This window comes from Lontra canadensis, unplaced genomic scaffold (assembly GCF_010015895.1).
Source record: "Lontra canadensis isolate GAN:19392208 unplaced genomic scaffold, GSC_riverotter_1.0 scaffold131, whole genome shotgun sequence".
Taxonomy (NCBI): domain Eukaryota; kingdom Metazoa; phylum Chordata; class Mammalia; order Carnivora; family Mustelidae; genus Lontra; species Lontra canadensis.
Genome location: NW_022631125.1, coordinates 4,237,680 through 4,245,922, shown reverse-complemented (window position 1 = coordinate 4,245,922; position 8,243 = coordinate 4,237,680). Strand labels below are relative to the sequence as shown.

Sequence of the window (8,243 nt, the reverse complement as noted above, 5' to 3'; positions counted from 1 at the left end):
TTATTAGTGTGGTATATCACAATAGTAGATTTTCTGATAATCAATTATCATTTCATTTTCAGGATAAATTCTACTTGGTGGATGTCTTGAAATGTTCTTGAGATTTGTTTTAATCAGGTTTGGTAAGGCTGTCACCTACACGAGACAACGGCTTTTGAAATAACAGTTTATTATTCACAGTTGTTTTCAAGAGGAAAGGGCATGTCACACCATGTGGGACCACAGAGAGAAGGACCAGGGACAATCAGGAGGCAGAAGGAGTGAGGGGGAAATATGGATGCCAGACTTTATTCTGGTTTTCATAAGAAGGAATGGGTGAGGCAAGGTGAGCATGTTAGGACTGTTGAGTTTGAATAATTTTAGTAGGCTCTAGGCTATGGAGATGGTCCCCAGTTGTCCTGTCCCTGACCCTGGGGTGATTTGGGGCAGGGTGAATACTGGTTTGATGTGTAAGAGGGTAAAAGATGTGGTTAGAGACATGGCCTATGGATTATTTGCTTTGCATATGAAAGACATGCTGGCAGGCAAGTTGCTTACTCTTTCTAGAAATTGGCCAGCCCTGGGAGGGGGATTGTCCCTAAGACTAGCAAGGCTCCAAGTCATCAAAACATATAAATATGGAAAATTTTTAAACATGATTAATATGGTTGAGATGTTTTTATTTTTCATTTTGTTTCATTTTCAGTACTGTTGAATTTGATAGGATAACATTTGCTTCACGAGATAGGTCTAGAATTTTCTTCTTTTATATTTTCCTTCATAAATTGTGTGTATGCATGTATATTGAAGCTTTCCTGGAGATTAGGCAGGGCTGGGGCAAGGACCATGCTAGGGGACTAGGGCCTGCATACCAGGGCAATACTGGTCTTCAGGGCAATGTTGGGTAGCTCAGACCTGAGCTCTATAGATGAGGGGTCCAGTTGGGTACCTCAAAGCAGAGACAACCACAAAAGGAAGGATAGTCTGGTTGACATTAGTGCAATAAGGATAATGTCAGTGGGGGGCAGACCTTGCTGAAGAAAAGTTGGGTGTTGTAAAGCTTTAAATGACCTACATGAACAGAGACTGGGGAAGTAAAAAGGGCCTAGTAAGCCCTGAGGTGAGAAAGAAGGGAAAGAAAAGTAGGAGAGAGGAACAAGAAGGGTGATTCTGGAATGCAGGGAGGTCCATCTTTTCTCCAGGGACCCAGCATACCAGTACTGGTGCAGTGCTAGCTCCTCACTCCTCTCTCCTGGTTTAACAGGTCCCTGCTTGTTGCTCTACATGGCAAATCATTCTGAACATAGGGCCTGGGAGGAGGCAGCTGGGCCTTATACAGACAGAGATCTTCTTCAGGCCAGAGGGTGACGAAATCTTTCATGTTTCATGCATCCCGGCACTTGGGCTCAAATATATGGTGCGTGTCAAGGATGCCGTAAGCAAGGAAATCTGCAAAGGTGATTTTGTCCCCTGAAAATTGTGGCCTCTTCCCAGAAGCTGTGAAAAGAGCTTCATCTTTTTAGGGAGCCCCTCCAAGTACTCATGTTTCCATTTCTCTAAGTCAAGTTTGATTGAAGGTGTCTGTAACCTAGTTCTTCAAAATGTCCACACAAATCTTCTCTTCTGTTTTCCCTCATAGGTTGTGTTTGTGAACAATGCAGTGAAGGAAGACATGGCTCTGGGTGATCTCGTGAGTTTTATCAATTAAGTAGGGCAGTTTGAGAAAGTCCATGCTCAACTTGAATGTTTCAGTCAGCCACTGACTTCAGTCAGAGTTGGGGCATCCTCCATCACATGTTTCTTGTCCTCACAATTTTGAGTCATGTGTTTCAGAAGCAGGTGGATTGAATAAGTCAGCCCATGGATGTCCCAGTAAGCCAAAGTCAGGGCCATAGTTCAGCTTTCTGTGGACTCGGGGAATAGCCTTAGTGGAGCTGGGCTGGAGCTTCAACCTTATACTTTTTCTTTAGCCTAGAAATTATATCAAAATAAAAAGATTTAGGAAAGAAGGAATCCCCAAGAGTCAATTAAAAGAAGACCTACTAAATATATAGACACTAGTTCTTTGGCTACCGTAAGGGCATTAGCTACATCAGTAAATAAAAGACTTGCATATTTTAACCACTTGGACAAACACCAAGATTTTGGCCACTTGTGAGGCCAGTGGATGGAATTAAGATCCCTGAATAAAACATAGGCTGCCAAACTGTGTACTCTGTTCAGAGGTATAGACAGGCTATAAATCCCCCAGCAAAGGTCAATGTCTGGATCTGGGATTTGGGTGAAAAAAAAAAAGTCTTCCTTGAGAATTTAAAATTACAGGCTACCCTCATAGGGTACAAATTTACACTACCTGTGTGGCAGACATTACTTATGCTTTCCAATACTTAGTTTTCCTTTCCTTCCTAAGCACCTAAAAAACTGTACTTCCCCATCCCTTCGCAGTTGTGTGGGGCCATGTGACTAGCTTTTGTCCATGGTCACTTCTGGGCCAAGGAAGTCAAAAGTCCCTTCCATCTTTGAGGTCTTTTATCTCCTGCTGTAGAGACCTAGAAGCCATAACAACAGCATAAAATGGAAAAGAGCCTGGATCCGCCTAAATCACTGCTTAGGGAGAGCTGCTCTGAGGAGATGCCCAGCTTGAAGCAGATTTTGTATGAGCCAGAAACAAACGTTTGTTGTCTTAAGCCACAGAAATTTCAGGACTGAATTAATTGCTTGCCTGCTCTCTCCCTACACACACACACACACACACACACACACACATTTATGAAGGAAAATATAAGAAAAGGAAATCCTAGACATCTCATGAAGTAAAATCCAGCAGTAAACTGAAGACAAAACAAAAAAAACATTAAAACACCTAGGATTTATCCAAGAAATACAACCCAGTAGGTTTTATCATAGAAATGCAATGATAATTCATTATCACAAAATATACTAATGGGATACTAGATTTATAATAAGAAATATCTATTTGGTCTTCATCCTGGACTCTGGCACAGAGCTCCTAAAATGCTTGGAATTTCCTGTGACCAGAGCAATAAAGATACCTTTTATTATGTTAATGAGGTAACTTTTGGAAGGCACCTAATGGTGGAGCTGGTCACCAGTAGAACCAGCCATATGATTAGAGGACTGGAAGTTTCAATCTCTTCTTCTTGATTTCTGAGGTGGGGAGAGGGCCTAAAGATTGAGTTCAATCACTAATGGCCAATGATTTAATCAACTGTACCTATGTAACAATGCCTCCATAAAAACCCCAAAAGACAGGATTTGGAAAACAGATTGGTGACCACATGGAGATGTGGGGAGAGTGGTGGGCCCAGAGAGGGCATGGAAGTTCTGCATCATTTCCCCATACCTTGCCCTATGCATCTCCTCTGCCTGCCTGTTCCTGAGTTATGTTCTTTTATAATAAAACAGTAATCTAGTGAATAAATGGGTTTCCAGAGTTCTGTGAACCACTGAAGCAAATTTGTCAAACCCAAGGAGGGAGTTGTGGGAACTTCTGACTCATAACCAGTTGGTCAGAAGTGCAGGTGATAATCTGCACTTGTGACTGGTACCCGAAGTGTGGGTGTGGTGGGGGGAGGGGCAGTCTTGAGGAACTAAACATTCAATCTGTGAGATCTGGTACTATCTCCAGGTAGATGGTGTCATAGCTGCACTGTAGGACACCCAGCTGGTGTCTGGAGAATTGCTTGGGGCTGTGGAGAAACCCATACACACACATATTGGAAATCTGATGATCAGATCCCATTTAGTGATATACCACACTAATAAATAAGATACTCCATTTTATCCTGACTAATACACTGACTGATCCAAGAAACTCCTGAGAAATCAGTATAAAAGTGGAAAAATGACCTGAAATTGATTGTACTTCAAGAGGCCTAGAAGAGAAAATGCAAGACCCCACTGAAGGGACCCATCTTCCAATTGGGCCACATAGGATTTCCACACATAAATATTCCCTCCCCTTCCACTAAGCAAGATCTTACAATAAAAAAATATGTATATACAATCAATACATAAAACCAGCCACCATGAATGAAAATTAACATTAGAAAACATGAAGACTATTATTCTCTTGAACTTCATATAATGGAATTATATTAAACTAAGAATATTAAATTGGCTTAAGAGATAAAATAAGAAATTGAAAATCATGAGGAGGAAAACATTATTATCAAGAAACCAAAGATTTCAAAATCAGCAGAATAAATTTTTCAGAAATAATAAGATACAGTTTTTGAAATTACCAATTAAATGAACATGTTAAAAAACACACTATACATAATTGGACTTGAAGGGTGGTATAGAAAAATTACCCAAAATGGAGTATAAATGAAAAGAAAAGAAAATACACAAAAGCATAATTAAGAGACCTCGAAACTAGAACAAACAGGTTTACTACATGTCTAATAGAAGTTCCAGAAGAGAACTGCAAAACATGGAAGAGAAATGATATTTGAAAAAATAATGACATTGAGAATCATACTGAATCTCAAACTGGATAAATAAAAATAAATCAAAAAATACATCCAGACACATCATAGTGAAACTGCTGTGTATCAAAAGCTAAAAGAATATTTTAACATCATATGTAGGAGGAAACTGGCAGATTAGAGACAGACTGACATCATACCCCTAATCCAAAATATAAGGGCAGGTAATGGGGACTTGAGAGAAAATCACCCTATCCAGCTAAACTACCATAAAGATCAAAGTCAAAATAAAGAGGCATCTGGGTGGTTCAGATGGTTAAGTGCCTGCCTTCGGCTCAGGTCATGATCCCGGGGGTCCTGAGATTGAGCCCCACATCCAGCTCGCTGCTCAGCAGGGGGTCTGCTTCTCCCTCTCCCTCTGTTCCTCCCCTGCTTACGGTCAGTCTCTCTCTCTCTCTCTCTCTCAAATAAATAAATAAAACCTTAAAAAAAACAAAGCCAAAATAAAGAGATTTGTGGACAACACTGAACTTACTACCAACTTACTTAACCATAAGGGAAGAAATTTATACCTCACAGACACTAAAATCCTGGATGCCTTTTTCTACTTCTCAACATGAAGCTCAAAAGTCCAATACCTACTACATTGTATGTCTGTTTCATTTTCTTATTTTCAGAGATGACAGTCTTTCTCGGTTTTCTATTTTTACATTTTTATTTCTCTCTCTTTTATGTGTTTGGACCAGAGGAGTATATCAAATATGAAGTCACTATGTCATCTTGTCCAGAAATCTCCCTATGTCTTTCTTTATACCTGCATTTCAATTTCCACATAATCACCAGAATAATCTAGCTCTGTGATTCTCAAACTACCTATGGTGAAGGATCAGTGTGATTTTTTTTTCCTAATAGATGGCATACCAATATTTTATCAAAGTCAACTGATCACTCATTTGGATGTAGCAGCACTGTTCAATTGCTATAAATTACTTAATCTGAATTTATGAATTTACTGGAGACTGATAACAGGTAGTTCTTGGACCAGGAAAGACATGTGGATCACAATTTGAATAGTACCGATCTAGTTAAGATTCAATTCTGGAAATTTCACTTAAATTTATGTAATGATCTCAATTACCTACAAGACAACTTCAAAATTCCAAGTAATATGGCATACAAGGTTCTTTTTTTTATTGTGTTATGTTAGTCACCATACGGTACATCATTAGTTGTTGATGTAGTGTTCCATGATTCATTGTTTGTGTATAATACCCAGTGCTGCAAGCAGTCCATGCCCTCCTTAATACCCACCACGATGCTCACCCATCTCCCCATTCCCTCCCTTCTAAAACCCTCAGTTTGTTTCCCGGAGTCCTTTGTGATCTGTCTCTCCGATTTCATCTCCTACATTTGTCTGCCTCAAATTTTATACCCAGAAACAATTCAGGTCTTGCAGTTCCTTAATCACTAAGAATCACTGAAAAAGATGAAGAAACAAACTATAAATTGAGATTCCTAGAGCAAATCCCAAATCCAAACTGCAGAAAGGAAACCCACAAAGTAAGCTACATTTTCCTCTACATCAGGAAGTTTCTAACTCTAGAACCATATAGCTACTGCAATAATAATAACAAAAAAGGTGCTACAGTCAAAACAATCATCATTACCAGTGCCACTGCAGAACCACACCATACCTGCTATTATCTACATCAGGAAAATTGACATCCCACACACTGCCTCTCAACACCCAGGAAGCTGGTTACTTGACATTGGGACCTCTGTTAATGCTGCCTTAGAAAAATTCTGTTTTCCATATCTTATATGAGTGCACCTGATTTGCTTAACACTGTATAACATGTAGAACCAGTTGCAAGTGAGTCTATGGAATGTACATTTTAATTTTCCAACCCCCATAGCAGAAAAGGGGACACTAGATCAGTGTTTTTCATAATCCATTAATGGTTTATAAAATTAACTTAGGAAATCAGGATTCATATTTTTTAATGAAATGGAATGGGATACAATAGACTAGAAAATATTGAAGTGCACATTCAAAGTAACGTTTCGTGAAAATTTTGTTTTAGTTATATAAATAAAGAGAATGTAATACAGAAATGTACGGGGATACTACATAAATGCATTTATTACAATAGGTTCTAATCCAAAATGTTTTATTTTTTGTTTTATTTTATTTTCAAGAGAGAGAGAGAAAGGAATGGGGGAGGGAGGTAAAGGGAGAGAGAATCCTCAAGCCGACTCTCCACTGAGTGAAGAGCCTGATGCAAACCTCAATCTCATGACCCTGAGATCATGACCTGAGCAAAAATCAAGAGTTGGATGCTCAACCAACTGAGTCACCCAGGTGCCCCCAAAAAGTTTTAAATGCATTATACTAGTGCAATAATTCTCAAACTTTAGCCTGCAACAGAATTCCCTGGAGATGGGGGTATTAAAGCACAGATGCTGGGCCCCATACCAAGTTTCTGGTTCATGCCTCGTGTGAGGCCTGGGAATTTACATTTCTAACAAGTTCCCAGGTGATGTTGATGGTGTTGATCCAAAAAACACTCTGAGAACAACTGCTCTACAACAGTGGCTCTTAACATTGACTGCATGTTAGAATCATCTGTGGAGCTTTTGAAAGTCCTGATGCCAGGCTGCACACCAGATCAATTACATGAGGCTCTCTGGGGTGAGACTGGACCATCAGTTTTTAAAGCCCCATCCACGTGAAGCCAGGAATGAGAATCAGCATTCTAGAAGAATGATGGTTTAGGTGTTGAGCATTTATCTATAATTTTTTTTTACCATATTTATCTAAATCTATCATCGTTTAAGTTATCACCTTCAGGAACTGTTTTAGAACCTCTTGATCTCCAGATCATGCCCCATCCCCTGGCAAGTAGCTTCATTCACTGAAACAAATGTTGGATTTGAAATCAAGCAGAGAGAGTCAATTATCATATGGTTTCACTTCCTTGTGGAGCATAAGGAATAACACAGAGAACATTGGGAGATGGAGAGAAGAAGTGAGTTGGGGGAAATCTCCCCCTTGGGGAGGGGGAGACAAACCATGAGAGACTGTGGACTCTGAGAAACAAACTGAGGGTTTTGGAGGGGAGGAGGGAAGGGGGTTGGGTGAGCCTGGTGGTGTGTATTAAAGAGGGCACGTATTGCATGGAGAACTGGGTGTGGTGCATAAACAATGAATTTTGGAACACTGAAAAAAAATTAAATTTTTAAAAAAGGAAGAAATCACAAAACTACCCTTTGAGCGCTGACTCTCTTTCTTACCAGGTATGTGACCTTGGGCAGGTCATGAGGCTCTGGCAGCACCTGGATGGCTCAGTCTGTTAAGCGCCTGCCTTTGTCTCAGGTCATGATCCCCAGGTACTGGCATCGAGCCCCTCATCAGGCTCCTTGCTCAGTGGGAAGCCTGCTTCTTCCTCTGCCTGCTTCTCCCCCTGCTTGTATGCACTCTCTCTCTCTTTCTCTCTGTCAAATAAATAAATACAATTTTAAAAAAGATGAGGCTCTGTTTCTTCCCCCACATAATACAGAAGAAAGCAAAACGCCTTATCAACCTCACAGGATGGATATGATAATACAATACAGGCAAAAAAAACCAACTTAATAAATGATGAGGTTGGTGTGCCCGAAGTTCAGGGTGCATGCAGGGTGGAGTGTCCAGACATGAAGGAAGATATTTTGATTGGTGTTAGATGTTTAAGGCTCTTATGTGCTTGAATATTCTCTTGGAGTTTGGACAATATGTTGCACAGTGGAAATTTTTAAACAAGGAATTGATATGAA

The 8,243-nt window shown here is 40.0% G+C and overlaps 1 pseudogene; it reads right to left on the bottom strand.

The window, feature by feature from the left end:
* Window positions 1-1,236: 1,236 nt before the first annotated feature.
* LOC116857997 lies at window positions 1,237-1,872 on the bottom strand (annotated as a pseudogene).
* Between the last annotated feature and the right edge of the window lie 6,371 nt (window positions 1,873-8,243).